At 35.6% G+C, this 21,082-nt stretch overlaps 1 protein-coding gene across 20 annotated transcripts in view; it reads left to right on the top strand.

Moving 5' to 3' along the window:
* LOC137250152 (succinate--CoA ligase [ADP/GDP-forming] subunit alpha, mitochondrial-like) overlaps window positions 1-21,082 on the top strand; it is a 158,897-nt gene that overhangs the window by 67,883 nt on the left and 69,932 nt on the right. For 7 of the 20 annotated variants that reach the window (XR_010952794.1, XR_010952796.1, XR_010952798.1 and 4 more), the window contains one exon: window positions 16,562-16,666. The exons of 10 other annotated variants lie outside the window; for them this stretch is intronic. The gene's annotated coding sequence lies outside the window, so the exon portion shown is untranslated. Of the gene's footprint in view, window positions 1-16,561; window positions 16,667-16,690; window positions 17,900-21,082 lie in introns of those variants that run through there. 3 more of the 20 variants (XR_010952792.1, XR_010952795.1, XR_010952791.1) reach the window with 3 other exon arrangements.

Below are 21,082 nucleotides of genomic sequence, written 5' to 3'. Positions count from 1 at the left end.
GGGATCGACAAGTCCAGAGCAACTGTACTACTCAGGGAGTTGAACTCACGAATACCGCGATTAATAGGGGCATTATTTGCATAGTTGGTTCTAAAGTTATCACCATAGAAAGGATAAAAATTCAGGAGAGTGCGTTGCGGAACATTGAAGTGAATCTTTCCCAACAAATATGGACAGTCAATGGACCCATTAATAATGTCATACGTGAAGGATAAGCAAAGTATGGATCTACGACTTTCAAGTAACTTCAAACTTAAGAGCATAAGACGAGCCGAATAAGAAGGGATGGCTTCCGAGAAGTTTAACGGCCGCAGGGCGTATTTCAGAAAAACTTTCTGTATTCTCTCAATTCTGTTTATAGCTGTATGATTACTTGGTCTCCAAATAAAAGAAGCATATTCTAAATGAGACCTGATAAAAGAGGTACAGAGCAGTTTGATAGTATAGGGATCAGAAAATTTCGAACTATTGCCTCTAACAAAACCAAGCATGGAGTATGACTTGGAAGTTATATAATTTATTATGGTTCATAAAAGAAAACTTAGTATCAAAGATTACGCCAAGGTCCTTAATCTCACTAACAATTTGAAGATCACAATTAAAAAAAATAAATAAATGTAAGGCGCGATAACCTCCGAAGAGATCTAAGGCCGAGCTTCTCTTCCAATTTGCGTCGTGCTCCTCTTGATTTTCCCTACAAGTTGGTCGGACGGGACCTACAGGTTTTATGCCGACTCCGAACGGCATCTGCAAGGCAGATGAGTTTTCACTGAAAGCTTTTCATGGCAGAAATACACCCGGAGCGCTTGCCAAACACTGCCGAGGGGCGACCCCGCTTAGAAAAAATTTCTTCTAATTGAAAAACCTTATTTCTAAAATGTTGATGTTGCTTTGCCCGGGGTGTGAACCCAGGGCATACGGTGTGGTAGGCGGAGCACGCTACCATCACACCACGGTGGCCGCCAGAAGATCACAATTAGATATACTATATTTTGTATTCAAAATGTTAACGGGCTTAGAAAAGGTCATTTGAAAACATTTAGACGTGTTCAAAGAGAGACGAGATTTCTCGCACCACAGATGTAGCTTATTGATATCGTTTTGCAACTTCACGGCATCCTCTGGTGCCCTAATTATTGAAAATAACTTTAAACCATCAGCATACAGTAAAAACTTACTTACTTACTTACTTACTTAATTGGCGCTTAACCGTCTAAACGGCTATGGTCATCCAACAAGGCGCGCCAGTCGCTCCGCCAACCGGCGCCAATTGGTCACACCAAGGGAGTTTAAATCGTTTTCCACCTGGTCCTTCCAACGGAGTGGGGGCCGCCCTTCACCTCTGCTTCTATAGGCGGGTTCTGATAGAAATACTTTCTTGGCCGGAGCATCATCTTTCATTTGCATAACATGGCCTAGCCAGCGCAGCTGCTGCGTTTTAATTCGCTGGACTATGTTGATGTCTGGATATAGCTCGTACAGCTCATAATTAAATCTCCTTCGGTACTCGCCATCGCCAATGCGTAGAGGTCGATAAATCTTTCGAAGAACTTTTCTCTCTAACACTCCCAAAGCCGCTTCATCTGCTGTTGTCATGGTCCATGCTTCTGCCCCATATAGCAGGACGGGTACGATAAGTGACTTGTAGAGTATGATTTTCGTTCGCCGAGAGAGGACTTTACTTTTCAATTGCGTGCCTAGTCCAAAGTAGCATTTATTGGCAAGATTGATTCTTCGCTGGATTTCAGTGCTGATGTTGTTGCTAGTGTTGATGCTGGTTCCCAAATAAACGAAGTCTTTTACTATTTCGAAAATATGGCTGCCAACAATAGCGTAGTTGCCAAGGCGCATGTGCGCTGACTCTTTGCTCGATGACAGCAGGTACTTCGTTTTGTCCTCATTCACCATCAAACCCATCTTTATCGCTTCTTTTTCCAGTTTGGAGTAAGCAGATCTAACAGCGCGGGTGTAAAAACTTAGCAAATGAAAAACAACTAACAATATCATTAATAAACACAACGAATAGTAAGGGACCTAAAACACTTCCCTGGGGAACACCAGATGTCGCTTTGAAGGGACTGGAGGATACGCCGTCAATAGTAACAACACAATGCCTGTTGCATAAGTAGGAACTTATCCACAGCAGAAATGAAAAATGAAACCTGATATGGCAAAATTTCTTAATTAAAACACTATGAGACACTATCGAAAGCTTTTGAAAAATCTGTTTAAATGCAATCCACCTAGGAACCTGCTGAAAATGAGTCAATGCAGTATTCACTAAATACAGCTAGATTAGAAACTGTTGACCTATCAGCGATGAATCCATGCTGATAGGGAGAAATGAGAGACTTTACAGCAAAGCCAAACTTTGCATTGCCCACATGTTCAAAAAGTTTTGAAATCGTGGATAGCTTGGATATAGATCCATAATTTCGGACATCATTCTTGTTATCGCTCTTGAAAACGGGCGTTGTGGAAGTGTGCTTCCAATCATCAATGAAAGTCCCAGATATAATATCAGTCTTAATGGATTAACGAAAGTCGGACAATTTGCTAGCAAGACGGGTGAAAACCCATCGACATCTGTTTGAGAGGAGGATTTAAGTTTATCAGTGGCTTTACTCATATCCTCAGAATAAAGGCAGATAGCTCCAAAATTAAGGGAAGTGTCCTGATTGATTGAAAAATCGTGCAGTTGATTGTTAACATCCAGAGTAAAATTTGATTTGAAAAAATCTACAAATAAATTGGCTTCATTGGGGTTTGTGCAGAATTGCCATCAAGGAAAACCCCTTTGGGCACGCTGGCACAACATTTTTTAGACTTTATATAGGTCCAAAAAGATTTGGGGTTAGATTTTATGTTAACCTCAATATTACGAATATAATTATTGTAGAGAGATCTATTTATATTTAGCAAATAATGTGTGATTCTTGGTACATTTAAATTTTTTAAGATAATTGTTCTTCAGGTTCCTCAGGTTTCTTAAGTCCTTACAGTACCACGGCAATTTTTAAGGTCTTTTCTTTCGTACCGGAATCTTATCCAAGCAGTGGTTGAACAAAATATTTTTAAAAACCGAAAAACTTTCTGAGGTGTCAAGACTCCCAAGTAAATCCTCCCAATTTATTTCAAACAAGAAATTGTTAAAAGAGTCGAAATCACACAAGGCAAAGTTAAAAGTTAGTCTGTACTCAAGAGTATCCGGGTAAAAATAATAAAAATAAATTTTATAATCAGAGGTAGGGATGCCTGTCCTTATGAGTAATTGGACTCACACACTCACTAACTTCGCAAAAAATTTTATCACTTACGAATATAAGATTTAGAGGCATTTATAGGGCATTGAAATATTCATTAATTTGACATAAATTAAGACTATTAGGAGTGAGACCATAGTTAGAAGAGTTATTCGACCAATGAATATTACAAAGGTTAAAGTCGCCTGGCACGCAGAGATGATAATCGTTGAAGTTGTTTAGGGCCAAATATACAATGTTATCAGCATGTGCCTTGTAAAGCTTAAATGTATTGCCGGGTGGCATTTATACAGACGCAAATCTGCTCAAGCAAAAACTCCCCATTATTGAGTGGGACTAAGAATGTATGCAATTGACACTTGATGGCAATTAGAACGCCACCGCCCCGGAGGCGACCAGTTTTTTCTGGGTCTTGATCTTTACGAAGTACCTTGAATATATGCGAGTCAAAGAACTCACTATCAAAAAATCTAACTTTAAGCCACGTCTCGACGAAAACGAAGATGTCATAATCTATATGCGTACTGAAATTGCGCACAATATTAAGGGCCCTTTACTGATACTTAGCATAGACTTGACTTGACTCGAGAACTGTCACTTACAGTTCTATTAAATGAACATTGCATGTTACTGTTTACTCAAAACTTAGCAACACTTCACTTGACTTAGAAGTCTGTTTTTTTCGGTTTTGGGAATTGAATTCCAATAGATGGCAAGAGGACCCTTAAATTGCCTCTTAAATCGCCAGGTTAACAAACATATATGGGTAATATATTTGCAACATTTAGATGTGCCTAAGCAGCTAACACATGTTGCAACGTAAATACCGGTCACACAAAAGTTTCCTTTATTATTTTCTTTTATGTAAATCCAGTTTTAGGCAAAAGTTGACAATTTATATAATGACTCTTGAACTTCTTCTCTTGTGATTGAATCATGGAGTACAGCAATGAGAAAAATCTTCACATTTATACACGTGTATATTATCAAATATGACAGCTGACTAATCCTTCACCAAAATCCAAGACATTTCAACGTCAGATGATATGTACATATGTATGTATGTAAGTAAACAATATGTTAGCATGACATGAGCACAAAATATTCAGACCAATTCTAAATATTCTCGCGGAATTTTGTTCTCGCGGATTTTTTTATTCCCGCGAAAAAATTCCTCCAATTCTGTTCTCCTAGGGAGAAGAATAATCGGGGAATAGGAATTTCGAATTTTCGAAGTCAGCTGTTTTGCCAATTGAAATTTTGTTGCACATTTCTATTTTTGTTTAAGAAATTGAAAAGTTTAATTATTGCTGCGAGTTTGTTTAAAATTTAGAAATAAAATATGAACAATACACAATATTGCATTTCATATGGAATTGACTAAAATTAGTAATGAATTGGTGCCACAGCAACATCGACAAAGGAGCATAAGAAGAAGCAGACGGCGGGATAACACAAATCCGTTGGATTCAGCAAAGCAATTTTCTGGCGGACAAGTCGAGTTGAATTCGTCTTTCGTCATATGCCAAAATCTTCTTAAGCCTTCTTAAAAAATCCTTGCACAATTTCTGGATGGCTGCATCAAATATACCAAGAGCTCTTCCGTTGCTTATGATATACTTTACGACTTAAAATGTACATATTTTAGCACAAATTTGTACAAATAAGTTCTTTCTTAAAATAATCATTTTTCGTTAATTATTTTGATGCATTCCCTTTAATTTAACAAGTGAAAGAACTCCTAAGAAATGGCAGAGAAATCTCCCTCTCACTCACATTCATAATACCTACTTTCCTCCCGTAACCGGTTTCCACTTTTTCGAACATTGTTCAGAATAGGAGGAAAGGGAGAAGTGAAAAAACTCACAAGGAATTTTTATTTATAATACGAGGAATGGGAGAAGGGAAAAAACTAGCACGGAATTTTCGTTTAGAACTGGGCTGATTCAAAATGTAGATATCTGATGTGATTTTAAAAGTTGCATGGCGGGCATGTTATAGTTCCTGCATTGGAAAGTTGTTTGATGGTCTCAAAAGTGAGCGGCATTCAAATAAAATGAATATATTTCAATAAAAGAACACAGAAAATTCTCCGATACATAACCTTATATATCATACCTATGATGAATATATATTTTGACGAATATTAGCATCACTAAGCTATACCATCACTAAGGCGATGCTAAGCGATATTTACGTCAATAATCAAATCATGTATACACATATATAAAGCAGCCGAGAGATGTCACACACAGATGCATTTACTTATACGCCTATGTGCGCGCGAGAGACTGTAAACTACAAACATTCACATCAATAATTCAATCTTTATGTATCTACATAAACGAATAAATAAGTGCGTCTACACATATGTACCATGTACAAATACGAGCAGCGGAGAGTCAATGCGCAAACACATGCATATATTTGAGAAGTTTGAGAGCTACTGCACTAGTACATTCTGGAAGCGCCTAAAAGATGTATAAAATTGTGCAATTTTAGTTATAGCTGAGAAGTTTGAGAGCTCATGGGCAATGCTAGTAGATTCTAGAAAAATGCGAACGAGGAAACCAAAGAGTATAAAAGGCGACAGATGTAGAGGCGCTGTAATTCAGTTTGAGTTGAGCACTCAATCAGTTATTGATTAAGCACGCGATCTGGCGTCCAATAGTAGAGTTTAATTTGAGTTATCAATCAGTTTGGTTATTAAGCCAGCGAGTAGCAAAGTATAAGTGAAGTACTTTAATAAAGGCCATTTTTCCATTGTTCAATATTGGAGTTATTTATTCAACAGTTTAGTGATTCGAACTTAGCGGAGGATTGCAAATAAGAGGATTTGCAAGTAAATTCGTTACAATTGGTGTCAGAAGAGGAATTGTTGAATAAATTCCGAAGACTTCGAATAAACTTGGACATGCCAAAGTTGAGTGAATTGACGATCCAGCAACTGAAGGAGGAGTTGGAAGTCCGTGGAGTGGCTACTTTTGGCGATAAATCCCAGCTACAAAAACGACTAAGTGTAGCTATGGTATTTGAAGGAATCTACAATGCTGAGGAGTATGACTTTCATTATGATAGCGACAAAACAACAACAAAAATGGAAGAAAAAAACGAAACACCGCAGACAGTGACGAACACAGTATCTGTACAAACATCGACAATGGCATCTCAGCTGGAGTCACAGGAGGCACGCATTTCCGAAATGGCGTCGCAAATGTCATCTCAATTGGAAGAACAGAAGACATATATGTCATCTCAATTGGAAGCGCAAGAGGCACGTATATCTGGAATGTCGACAAACATTTCGGAACAGGTATCATCGCAGCTCTTTGCGAAACTGGACGAGCAGGATGCAAAAATTTTACAACTCGAGGACAAAATTGATGCCGAGATAGAAGCGTTGAAAGATCTTATGCAACAGTTACAACTAAATCGCTCAGCTGGTCCAGCGAGCAATCCGAAGATAAAAACTCCATCTTTTGACGGCTCTGTTCCTTTCGAGGTATTCAAGCTTCAATTTGAGAAGACGTCAGCAGTGAACAACTGGAATGCTGAAGATAAAGTGGCTGCTCTATTCGTAGCATTGAAGGGGCCAGCAGCCGAAATCCTACAGATGACTCCCGAAGGAGAGCGGAACAACTATGAAGCATTGATGGCCGCTGTCGAGAGACGTTATGGAAGCGAGCGTAGAAAACAGATATACCAAATTGAGTTGCAAAACCGTTACCAAAAAGCAAACGAGACGTTACAGGAGTTTGCTTCGGATGTTGAAAGATTGGCTCATCTTGCAAATGTGGACGCACCCGTGGAATACACAGAAAGGGTACAGATTCAGAGCTTTATTAACGGCATATGGGACGTCGAAACGAAGCGAGCCACATACGCGAACCCAAAGTCAACATTTGCTGAAACGGTATCCCATGCACTGACTCAGGAAACAGCGTCACTTTTGAGTAAGCCCGCATACAAAGCTCATCGCGTAGAAGTGGAAAGGCCCGATTGGGTAGACACAATTTTGGAAGCACTGAAGGGATTACAACAAAATAATGCCGGAGTTATGAAGTGTTTCAAGTGCGGTAACCCAAGTCACATTGCACGTCATTGCAGAACCGGTCATGGTAGTTCCAACTTGGCTGGTCGTAAACGCAAAGCTGGAGGAGATAAACAAGAGCGAGTCAAATGTAAAAATCGAGGACTTGCCCCAGCTATGGAATGTCGTGTGATACCTATCTCGCAAACTGGAAGGAAATCGAGCAGTCTTACCGTCAAAGGAAATGTGGATGGCAAGGAGCGTGTACTGACTGTAGATACGGGCGCATCTCATTCATTGATCCGATCTGATTTGGTCAACAGGAAAGTAAAGCCATTACCTAGAGCAAGATTGCGTACGATTACTGGCGAGTATAACCAAGTCCAGGGAGAAGTGGTATGTGAGGTCTTAATTGGGGAGGTCATGGTTCTACACAAATTCGTTGTGGCAGAAATCGTTGATGAAGTCATATTGGGAGTGGATTTCCTAGTTGACTATGACATCAGGATCGATATGCAGAAAAGGATTATGCATTATAAGAACCAGGATGTGCCAATTAACTTCAGTTTGGAAAAAGGTTTCAGTAGTAATCGAGTAAGGGTGGAGAAGGCTCGACAAAGGCCACGAAAGTCAAAAGGAAAGGTTGATGGATTGAATGGGCCAAATAAAGAGAAATTAAAAGTACCTGCGAGAAAAAGACCGGCATCGACAAACCCTAATGGACACATTAAAACGACTGAAAGAATTTTTCAGAAAGAATGCAAGCGTGGTTTCAAGCCAGCGCGCACTACTGTTGTGAAACATCAACACGATAGTGATGATGCAAAGTCAATCTGTCAAGTGCAAGCTCTGCGAAGAAGTTCATTGGCTAAACAACAGAGTGCGAGGGAACGATAGAGAATTATGAGTAGTAAGATGAAACGCAGGTACAACGAGAACAAAAATTCGGAAGGTTATACATTGCGTCTACACATATGTACCATGTACGAATACGAGCAGCGGAGAGTCAATGCGCAAACACATGCATATATCTGAGAAGTTTGAGAGCTACTGGACTAGTAGATTCTGAAAGCGCCTAAAAGATGTATAAAATTGTACAATTTTAGTTATAGCTGAGAAGTTTGAGAGCTCATGGACAATGCTAGTAGATTCTAGAAAAAGGCGAACGAGGAAACCAAAGAGTATAAAAGGCGACAGATGTAGAGGCGCTGTAATTCAGTTTGAGTTAAGCTATCAATCAGTTTGATTAAGCACGCGATCTGGCGGCCAATAGTAGAGTTTCATTTGAGTTATCAATCAGTTTGGTTATTAAGCCAGCGAGTAGCAAAGTATAAGTGAAGTACTTTAATAAAGGCCATTTTTCCATTGTTCAATATTGGAGTTATTTATTCAACAGTTTAGTGCGGAGGATTGCAAATAAGAGGATTTACAAGTAAATTCGTTACAATATTAATTATATATATGTATATATAAACAGCCCAATTCTAAACGAAAATTCCGTGCGAGTTTTTTCCCTTCTCCCATTCCTCGTATTCTTAATAAAAAGTCCTTGTGAGTTTTTTCACTTCTCCCTTTCCTCCTATTCTGAACAATGTTCGAAAAAGCGGAAACCGGTTATGGGAGAAAAGTAGGTATTATGAATGTGAGGGAGAGGGAGATTTCTCTGCCATTTCATATGAGTTTTTTCACTTGTTAAATTAAAGGGAATGCATCAAAATAGTTAAAGGAAATTGGTTCTTTTAAGAAAGAACACTTATTTTTACAAATTTGTGCTAAAATATGAATGTACATTCTACCAATATTTTCTCACTGTTAATACAACAACAACAACAACCAGAATAGTCTTTATTTTAAGTAGAAAATATATCATAAGCAACAGAAGGGCTCTTGGTATATTTGATGCAGCAAATTGCGCAAGGATTTTTAAGAAGGCTTAAATAGATTTTGGCATATGGCGAAAGGCGAACTCAACTCGACTTGGCCGCCAGAAAATTGCTTTGCTGAATGAAAGCAGGCAACTCCAGCGGATTTGTGTTATCCCGCCGTCTTCTTCTTCTTATGCTCCTCTGTTGATGTTGCTGTGGCACAAATTCATTACTCATTTCAGTGAATAACACGTGAAATGCAATACTGTGCATTGTTTATATTTTATTTCTTAATTTCAAACAAATTTGCAACAATAATTAAACTTTTCAATTTTAAACGAAATAAGAAATGCGCAACGAAATTTCAATTCACAAAACAGCTGAGTTCGAAAATTCGATATTCCTATTCCCCAATTATTCTTCTCCCTAGGAGAAAAGAATTGGAGGAATTTTTCCGCGGGAATAAAAAAATCCGCGAGAACAAAATTCCGCGAGAATATTTAGAATTGGTCTGATATATTTTTCTTTATATTTTTTTTTTATACTTAGATTTTTTTCCATTGTTTTTTTTTCCTCCTTTGTAAATCTTATATTTTAGTATTCATTTTTACTTTAATATATAATAGTTATATATTTTTTTTTTATAACTGTAAATTTTTCTTATTTTAAAATTTTTTTTTTATTATTTATTTTCTTTTTTGATTATAATTTTTTTTTTAACATTTTATTATTAATTTTAAGTTTAGTACATATTTAACACAAGCAGCAAAACAAAATTAATACATACAAGAAATTAAAACAAATTCAAACAAAGTAAAATGTTTACAAGAAAAGCACAACTTCACATATAAATTTAAGTTAGGCTATACTGTCTGAGCTTACTGCTTTGGATGGTTGAGCATGTTCGATGGCATCTTCAACTTCTTTGGCGATGGTAGTAGGGGAATTTACATATTGCCGGTAAAAAGCTTTCGCCGATTTCTTCGCATCCGACAGCACTATATCGACAAAGGCGATGTATATTTTGTCGTTGTGCTTAGTCGGGTTTGATAGAGACTTTACGGTGGGACCATAGCTACACTGGCGCAGAGTTTTACAATTCTCCCATTTAACCCGATTGTGTTTGTCTAAAAGCTGTCTGATGCGTTGGCTTATGTTCCTTATTGGGGGGTCGCAGGTTCGTGCTGTCTTATAAGGTCACGCTTTCTCGTTAAAGTTTCGGCCTCCAGGCCAGATTTCCGGGATTATTGCAGCGGGAATAAAACGAGACGACGCGGATTCAATGACCTTGCGGAAAACACGCTCAACTTGACGGGAATCAGTTGGAATTGGGAGGGCAGGAAAGCGATTGTCTGTATATGTTTTGAAATCGTCCAACTTTCGTTATTTGAACTTTATGAAAGTATGTTTTTCAAAATAGAGATGTCTGGCGAACTATAAAAGCTTCCTACCATACGTGTGGTAAGATATAAATTATTTATATATGTTTTTTTAAATTAGACCATATATTACATTCTTGAACATATTTTTTATTTTATTCTTTACTTCAAGATTACTTGTTATTGATTATATCTATAAAATCTTAACCCATTATTTATCTATCTTCATACATATATTTCTTTTAGTAATTTTTTGTATACATTTCAGTATAACATAACAACTATAACAAGCGCATTGCAGTACCTTGTCTAACCTGGTTTCATGTAAAAAGGATAACAAATCATTGTAATTATCCACATTCTTCGTATAAAATAATTCAAATAATGTATTACATTTATTGAAAATGTTATACTTCTTTCTTACACCATCAAACTTGGTGCAATGGAAAACAAGATGTTCAGCAGTTTCTATAGTATTGCATATATTACACTGATCTGAAATATTTGCTTTAATTTGCTAAGATAGTATCTTCTATATGTACGTCCAATTAGTAATATGTTTAAATGTTTAGTAGTTAGGTTTGAACCATGGATTTCTTTCTTTAATAGATACAAAATTTATAATTTCAACTTCCCAATCTTTGCATGAACCTAAATATTCCTCTTTCAGCTCATACCAGAGAGCTTTGCTTATTCTCATGAGTACTTCATTGGGTGTAAGATCAGTATTCAGAGTAGTACCAGTTGCTACAGCAGTTTTAGCTGCAAAATCAGCTTTTTCATTAGAAATTATACCCACATGGCTAGGTACCAAAATAATTACAATATCCTCAATACTTGAATTACTAATGATATTATGGATTTCAGCAATTAAGAAATTGGTGGTTACATTACAGTTCAGAGCTTTGATGGCTTGTAAACTATCACAAAATGTACATACTTTTATAAAATGATATTTAATTGAAATTATAATCGCTTGCCTAATGGCAACAAGTTCACCAAACGTAGATGTATAATTATCATTGAGATTATATAAATAAGAAATATTAAGTTTAGTATCAATAACCGCACAACCTACTTTACTTTCTGTGACCGACGCATCAGTGGCCAATATCCGAAACCCTAGATTTTGATAGAAATTATATTTTTCAAAAAAAAAAAGACTTAAGTTCAATAGAGAATTGAGATTTAGAGCTGTGTAGATCAGACGCAATGAAATTAATATTTGAATGTTTTTCAAAACTTATATTAGCATTAATTTGATTGAAAATATCAATAAATTTATAATATGTATTTCTATAGCTTGACTTATTGAGTATGTTATTCTCTATGTTTAATTTCAAATTCGGATTAATGAACCATTGTTTTACAAGCTCCTTTGACAGATGAAAGTTCACAGGTTAACGCATATCTCATGTAAATTGGAGTGTTGGGTGGAACCCCCAAACACCTTCGAAGGGTATCATTTTGTACAGTCTGAATTTTTTATTTATTTATTTATTTATTTGTAGTCATACATGACGAGAGTGCACTTACAGACTAATTACAAAACTTTAGATTTTTTTGTTTTTTTTTTTTTTTTTTTTTTTGTGCTTAGTATAAATAATAAATGTTAAGTGATCAATATAAATATTACTCGATTATACAATTACAACATTAATCAAAACTTACAAGTAGTGAAGCTACAAATTTGGCTTTAGAGCTAAATAAATCAGAGGTAAAAGAACCCGATGGAGTGTTAAGTTCCCTTAAAGCTCTATAGATAGGTGCAATGCTAGTATACGTACTTCTGACTTGTTTTAAGGAAAAAAGATCGTTATTCCTAAGGCAACGCTGCGGGACATGGAAAAATATACGTTCAAGTAAAAGAGGGCAATCTATTGTACCATTTATAATGTCGAACACTGTAGAGGGAGAGAATAGTTCTTCTGGAGTTTAACGATTTCAGGTTGATTAATTTGCATCTGGCAATATATGGTGGAAGTGGGTCTATAAAATTTAATGAGCGTAGAGCATAGTGCAAAAACACCTTTTGAACACGTTCAAGTCGTTTGATATGACAATCAAAATATGGTCTCCAAATAAAGACCCCATATTCAAGTTTGGAGCGAACAAGTGACGTGTATAAGAGCTTCAGCGTATACGGATCACTAAAGTCCGAACTAAACCGACGAATGAAAGCAAGCATAGCATACGATTTTGCTATAGTGCTCTTGATATGGCTCAAGAATGAAAACTTAGCATCGAAAATAACACCCAGGTCGGATATTTCATTCAGGGTGGATAGATTAGAGTTGCCAATGGAATAGGAGGTGGGAATAGAGAAACGAGACTTCGCAAACGACACATGGAAACATTTACTAACATTAAGAAGAAGTCGATTTTTTTCACACCACAAAACAACGTTGTTTAAATCATTCTGAATTCTAGATGAATCAGACAGAGAACGAACAGAGGAATAAATTTTAAGATCGTCAGCGTATAGCAGAAAATTGGAGAAGGTAAAACACTCACAAATATCATTAATAAAAATGATAAAGAGTAAGGGCCCCAGAATACTACCTTGAGGCACACCAGAGGAGGCAATAAAGTTATAAGATGATAAATTGTCAACAACCACAATGCAGTGCCGAGAAGAAAGGTACGATTTTATCCAAGATAGAAAAGTAGAGTGAAAGCCCAGATTCGCCAACTTTTCAACTAAAAGTGTGTGACTCACTTTGTCAAAGGCCTTGGAAAAGTCAGTATAAATAGTGTCAATTTGCAGGTGATCATTAAAAGCAGATGTACAGAATTCAGAAAACACGGCAAGGTTGGTAACCGTGGATCGACCAGACATGAAGCCATGTTGGTTGACAATTTTGAAATTGGCCTGTAGTTGGCAATATCATTTTTATTACCTTTTTTGAAAACAGGCGTGATAGAGGTAAATTTCCGGGCATCAATAAAAACACCCGAATGAAGTGATTTATTAAAAACTATCATAACAAGTACAAAAACATATTCCAAGTGAGCACTCAAATTAAAAATATCTTTAGATTTTGTCCTGATGCCTGAGACATTCTGGAAGTAGATTTGGATATTCTTCGCACCCAACTTATTGTCAGCATTTAAGTATGAACTGGCTGAGGCGCGGCAATATTTACAAAAGGGCGAATCTTAACATTCACTGGCCAGATACATGGATTTAAAACTTTATCGTATAAACCCTCAGAAACACCTAATTTAAAGTTGATTTTCCGCAGCTCTGAGACTTGGGTATCCTTTTTTACCAAACAGAAGCAAGCCAGGTATTTTTTATCAATACTAGCTTGTGTGGACACGTACGATAAGATGTCGGCAGTAGAAACATTAGAAGAAAACGATGATAAGTGTAGCCATTTCATTCTAGAAACTACACTTAGCTCACTACTGGTATTAGAGCCGATGAATAGGGGTGGGCTAAGTTTCTTACGTGAAGTTTTAGAAGCAGTATTCAAATCAGGCATGCCACCCTTATTTGATGATTCCAAATCAGATCGCACAGGTGAAACAGCAGGCTGTAGGGTATGCTGAGTGGCAGTAATACTGGCATAACTTTTTTTGGCTTGTTTATTATTATTTACATTGCCAGCAAGTGCAGCAGTAGGAGAGCAAGTATCACTACTTAACGATATTTTGGCATGTTTGTTGTTAGCAGAGCCGGCATTCTCAGTAGCGGGAGGTGTTGAAACGGCAGCTGATAATGACTTCAAACTAGTCGAATTGGCATTGAGATCATTTGCATTATAACAATTATACGTACCAATAGACGTAGCATTGGCCGTAGCAGCATCCGAACAAGAAGGAGAAGGCAGAAAAGAGATTAAACTGTCAGCATCGTTGTTGGCAGCCGAAAATTGGTGATGAGCGTTCGTGGTATCACAACAGCCTGGCTTATTTACCACAGATGACATGATATGAAACTTCTCGCTCTCTGAGAGCGCGTGAAAATGTGCATTTTTTATAATATTGGCCATAGATACCATCATGCTCAAAATCAAATTTGGGCATTTCAGAATAACTTTGGGGTATTTTACATGGTAAAAGTTTAATTTATAATTTTCACTGAAAAATTACTCAAGATTGTCAAATGGGATATGAAAAAACTCGAATTTTTGTCAGGATTACAAATCCGAAGAAAAAATAACTATTTTTCACCCGTGGAAAATTTATCAGTGACAACACCTTTCATCGAAGGGCTGCACACGAAACGGGTTTTGATAGCAGCTTTCGATTGGAGAAAAAGTCAGCTTCTTGGTCTTCGCATTGATGTAAATGGATGCATAAAGGCCAGGTTTTTGTGGAGCGTTGCAGCATTCCACTTTTGACAGCTGAGATAAATTGTAGGTATACGTATAGGTTAACGCAACATGTATAAAATTAACAGCCTTTTGCGGACGACAACGCAGATACTTCACCAAGTGATCTAATTTCTTATAAATTTTTTGCGTTTTTTATTGTATGTGGATATACATATGTATGTAAATAAACATTTTGGTCGCATCAAAGTGGAAAAGGGGCTAGCCGTTCATTATTATCTTATGGCGGTGCCAGGGCAACAAAGCAAAGCAACGCAATCGAAATATATAATTTCATATTTTTTCACTTATCTACCACAAAATATTTCTACAAAACTTTGCCTTTTTTATAAATTTTAATAAGTTTTTATCACCTTACTTGCTGATTTTTTGAAAATAATGAAACCGAACGGATTTCTTGGAGTTTTTTTTTTTTTTGGGTAGTTTAGGCAACTCTATAGCCATCTGATGTTCAAGGCCCATTCTTGGAAACGAACGAACTTTTGTTTACAATCGAATGAACTTCAAGACCCATTCCTGGAAACGAATTGAGAGAGAATAAAAGTTTCGTATCATGTCATCAGTGTTATTTACATCTGAAGTAAGCTTAGATAGGGCATTGTTTTTATCAGAAAGTAGAGCGCGCATGGCACAAAGCTCACTATGCATGTCATTAGATTTTTTTAGCAAGAGTTTATAGTCATCACATACTGTACTCAAAATCGAAAGAATACGAGCATTCTCTTCCCTAAGAGCAGTAATTTCTCTAATGATAGTAGCGGAATGTATTTTGCAGTTGTTGTCACACTCAATAGAATGGCTTTTCGATGCATTGTTGTTGGTAGCGGAAAAGAGTGGAGGCGAACGAATTGATTTACGGCGTTCAGACAAACAAGACTTGCAAAAGAATTGTCTATTAGAATTTAAGAGAAAATCCGCATCATCGGAAGATAATTCAACGCACTCCAAATGGAAATACTCTTTGCATTGAGCACAAGATATTTTTGGTTTACCGCGGTCAACTTTATGCCCGCACACACACGGCATCACACAAATATATATTATTTATTAATGTTTATTAAAAGTAAAATCCACAAATTTAAAGTCAATATCAATATTGTCAAGTGAAAATGGCTTTTCGATGTAAGAAAACCGATAAATAGGTACTTTTACATATTAAAACTCAAAAACACAGTGAAAAATTCGTAAAAAACCCGAAAAAAGAGCAGAGCGAAAAAAAGACGTCCGCACTCCTCGACTGCTCAACTGTTGATGAAGTTGCTTATTATATGTTTTAGGAAGATTCTCAAAAGTAGTATATTTATAGTGAGCTTTAGATCTAACATAAGTTTTATATATATTTAAAGCTGTTGAAAGCTTAATACCATTTTTAATAGTAGTAAGTTTTTTAATAAGATTTTTAGCAGAAATAGTGTTTTTTTTTTTATATAGGCTACATTATCCTTGATAGTTGAATTAGAACTAACAGTTCTACCCAACCATTTAATATTCACAACTTGTTCAATATGAGTACCATTAATGGATGCATGAAAATTCTTCTTTATCTTTGACATATAAATAATTTTTGTTTTACTAATATTGAAACTAAGATGCAGTGAGTTAAAAAGACTTCGTAAATCTTCTATCTTATTTTTTAAATTATATAAAATATTTTTTCCTTATTTCCATGACAAACAATTGCAAGATCATCAGCATATTGAAAAGGCAAAGTACTATCATCATTAATGTTATGTAATTTAGCAGCGTAAATATTAAAAAAAAAGTGTTGGCGATAAACAGCTACCTTGAGGTAAGTATACGTTTCGAAAAAAAATTTAAAATCCAATTACATATTTTTAAATCGATATTACTATTTAGTAAAATGAAGTGTGTTAAGATTTACACAGTTATATGCATCAGATATATCAATAAATCATATAATTACTTTTTCTTACTTATTCTGTTTTTTGTCCACAATTAAATGAAGCATTTCATTTATACACATTGTAGCCCATTTTAATTTACGATATGCAAAACTTTTGTGGTATAATATCATACTTATCAGATATCTTAACTATTTCTTCCTTCAGTAACATGTTTAAACTTTTAACAACTACAGATATTAAAGAAATAGGACGAAAAATTCTTATATCTTCTAGATTTTTATTTGGTTTAGGAATAGGTATAATTTTAATAATCCGCCAGCTATATCTAACTATATTATTTTGAAAATGAAGTTCTAGCTGCTTAAAAAGTTTATATTTAGCATCAATTGATACATTTTTTATATTATCATACGTAATTTTATCAGCCCCACCTGCCGTGAATTTCTTTTCACCTAAATGTGTAATAAAATTGTCAAACGATAAATCTAATTGATCAGTATAGATTTGTGTATCCAGTAATGGAGCAATATCATTCATACACTGAATCGATTGATTTTTCAACAAGCGTAAATAATTGGAATTATTTTCATCATTCCAATTATCAAATTTATTTCCTTCTAAACCATTAATATTCGATATAAATCTCCACAATTCTTTACTATTTGGATTAGAATTTACTTCCTCAATTCTAAAAAATGTTTTCTTTTCTCCTCTTTAACAGCTACTTTCCATTCATCAATTGCCTTTACTGCATCTTGTATGTCAACTATTCTATTTGTAAGATTCGCTTTTTTCCTTTTAGCTAACAAAACTCTATATAAAGTACTAAGCTTCTCACACCACCAGGTTTTCGGAGTTCATTTTACTTTGTTCAAATCAATAGTACATCTTTTCCTAGCATAACCAAAGGCTTTTTTCAAAAGACTCCAAACCAGTGAAGGTTAATTCATTTAATGCCTTTTTAAATTTATGTTGAGATATAAAGTAGTTTGGTTTCTTATCTATATTAGGTATCTCTATAACAATTGGAAGATGTCTACTTCCACAAACATAAGCATGGTGACAATACCACCCTACATATCTATTCATATTGGTGAATGATAGATCCAAAACCGTTCCACCACTGGGAAAAGCCTTAGATCCATCATTCAAACATCGTAAGTTAACCTTATCAACTTCATTAGCCAAAATTTTACCCTGTGGATATGTAGAATTATCACCCCATCTGGAGTAACGCGCATTAAAATCTCCCATTAAAAATACATTTTCCTACCTACTTAGAAAATTCAGTAACTTATTAATTTCTTTTTCAAAGCTCTTCACCGTTGTTTGAGGATTTAAGTAAATGGTACATATAGTTATATTTTCTTTTAAATTCATAGTTTTGGTAATAATATCCAAATGCGTTCTATAACTAATTCTTTTATATTTAATGTCTTTTTTAAAGCCACACCTGCATATCCATCAGACCTTGTTTTTTTAATTTAATTAAAGTTTATAAGATTATGATTAATAACTTGTTCATCATACGAGAAAATTTCTTGCAGAAAAATAATGTCTATGTCATACTGGTTGTTAAAAATATCAACATAACTTTTATTAGCTTTAAGACTTTGAATATTATACTGGAGAATCTTTATCGTGACTGCCCTTATTAATAAAAGAAGACAAAGAAAGTCTACTATTAAGATTCTGCTTACAAATGTTTGAAGTTAGTTTAACCAATGGTTCATCTTCATTGATTTTGAATTTTTTAATTAGCAAAGTTATAAGTTTTTCAATTTCGCCAACTCTGTTCCAATTAGTTGTTTTGAAAACAGTTTGAGATGACTCTATTTTCTTTCTATCTGAGGTTTCTAATCTTTGTACATTTTGTTGCATTTTATTAGATAATTCTATGTATAGAATCTATATAGTTAAGATCCTCCAATACTGAAAGTTGACCGATATTTTTTATTGCATGTCCATATGTTTCATTGGCTTCCCTCCTGGAAATATTTTCCCGAGTCATTATTTTCATAATTTTCTTCTCATTAAGCCATTTTTGACAATTTCTGTTATTTAACGCATTGTGTGCCTCCCCTCCACATAAGATGCATTTATTTGTATCATTATTGCATATGTTTTCACATCCTCCTAGCTTCCCACAAATGATGCATCTCTTCTGAGATTTACACGCTAACTTTGTGTGCCCCAACCTACCACAATTATAGCATTGGCGCACTTTCGGGATATAATGTTTAACCTTTAGCATAACACAAAAAATTTTAATGAATTCCGGCAACTCACTGCCTTCAAAAATAATCTTTACAGCATACGTTGGTAAAAATTGCTCTGAATTATTTGGATCTCCTTGTAAATATAGAAATCTTCATAACTTTAAGTTCTGATTCAATATTTTCCACGATATCAGTATTCGTAAATTCCAATGGAATTTGAGTAACTACTCCTACAGTTTGTAACATATTTCTTGGTATAAAAGCTCTAATTTCCTTTTCTTTCAGGTCTTTATTATCTAACCATTGATTAGCTCTCTGATAGGAGCTGAAAGAAGCTTTATATAAAAACGTTCTACCGCAATAATGTCTTTAATACCTATTATATTAAATTGTAAAATCGTTTGATAAAAATAAAGACCATTTTTTACCGTTTCATTATTGAACAAAGAACTTTTTGAAGTATCAAACAGGACCCAAAACTCCCCTTTATGATTTTCCTTATATCTACATAACTGTATCTAAACTGCACACAGTATTCATTTCATTATCGCTCATCCATCAACAGTTACAGCTAGCTGTACATTCGGTACAGTACCCTCTGTTACACTTATATCTTCCACCAAATCTTTATTCAAATCAACTTTAGTATTTTTGTTGTTATTGTCTATGCCCCTATCCATATTTTTGTCCACATTTTTATTCTCTATAGTTTGATTTTGATGTGTTTTAGGTAAACCTTTCGGTACAATTGTACGTTGAAACGGTATCTTAATTTGCTCTGTCCTAGTTTTTATACTCAGCTGAGCAGAGCTCACAGAGTATATTAACTTTGTTCGCATAACGGCAATCCGTAACGGCATAAACTAATCGCGATAGATATAGACTTCTATATATCAAAATGATCTGGGCGAAAAAAGAAATTCATTTAGCCATGTCCGTCCGTCCGTCCATCCGTGCGTAAACACGATAACTTGAGAAAATTTGAGGTATCTTGATGAAATTTGGTATGCGGGTTCCTGGGCGCTCATCTCAGATCGCTATTTAAAATGAACGAAATAGGACTGCAACCACACCCACTTTTTCGATATCGAAATTTTCGAAAAACAGAAAAATTGTTATAATTCATTACCAAAGCCGGATAAAGCGATGAAACTTGGTAGGTGGGTTGACCTTATGACGCAGAATAGAAAATTAGTAAAATTTTGGACAATGGGCGTGGCACCGCCCATTTTTAAAATTAGGTAATTTAAAAGTTTTGCAAGCTGTAATTTGGCATTCGTTGAAGATATCATGATGAAATTTGGCAGAAACGTTACTCCTATTACTATGTGTGTGCTAAATAAAAATTAGTAAAATCGGAAGATTTTTTTAAGTCAAATTTTAATAAAAAATTTGATATCTTTACAGTATATAAGTAAATTATGACAACATTCAACTCCAGTAATGATATGGTGCAACAAAATACAAAAATAAAAGAAATTTTCAAAATGGGCGTGGCTCCGCCCTTTTTCATTTAATTCGTCTAGAATACTTTTAATGCCATAAATTGAACAAAAATTTACCAATCCTTGTGAAATGTGGCAGAGGCATAGATTCTATGACGATAACAGTGTTCGGCCGGGGTGCGTCTGATCCTGAGTCGGTGGGCGCACCGGGGTCGATCTCAGTGGGAATATGGCGGGTTCGGTTTGGAATAGAAAAGAAGATAAGACGAGATTTCTCGTTATAATAGCTGTGATTTTATTGGTAAATATTAAATATACAAGAACTGATATTACCTTTGATAAACGGCAGAGATCGCTGGCGGCAGATGTGTACAGGATTGCTGTTGAAATCCAAGAGAGCGGTTGTGTCGAAGGCGACAACCGTTGGCCCACAAAATCCTCCGTTTTCGGAGGGGAAAGTCACCCACACATAAACGCCAACATGCATGTGCATAAGTGCTGATAAAACACACACACACGTGCATGCGCATGCATAGGGCGGTGATGGTGTAGGTGGCTATAACCCTACAGGACGGAGGTAACTAGTTCACCCACACATTCAAAGCTTTTTTCGCTCTCCACTAACACATCGACGCTTCATGCTGTCATCGAAATGACAGTTCATTAATTATTCCGG

The sequence above is a fragment of the Eurosta solidaginis genome, chromosome 4 (genome assembly GCF_040869045.1).
Source record: "Eurosta solidaginis isolate ZX-2024a chromosome 4, ASM4086904v1, whole genome shotgun sequence".
Lineage (NCBI taxonomy): Eukaryota > Metazoa > Arthropoda > Insecta > Diptera > Tephritidae > Eurosta > Eurosta solidaginis.
This window is presented reverse-complemented; position numbering and strand designations above follow the sequence as displayed.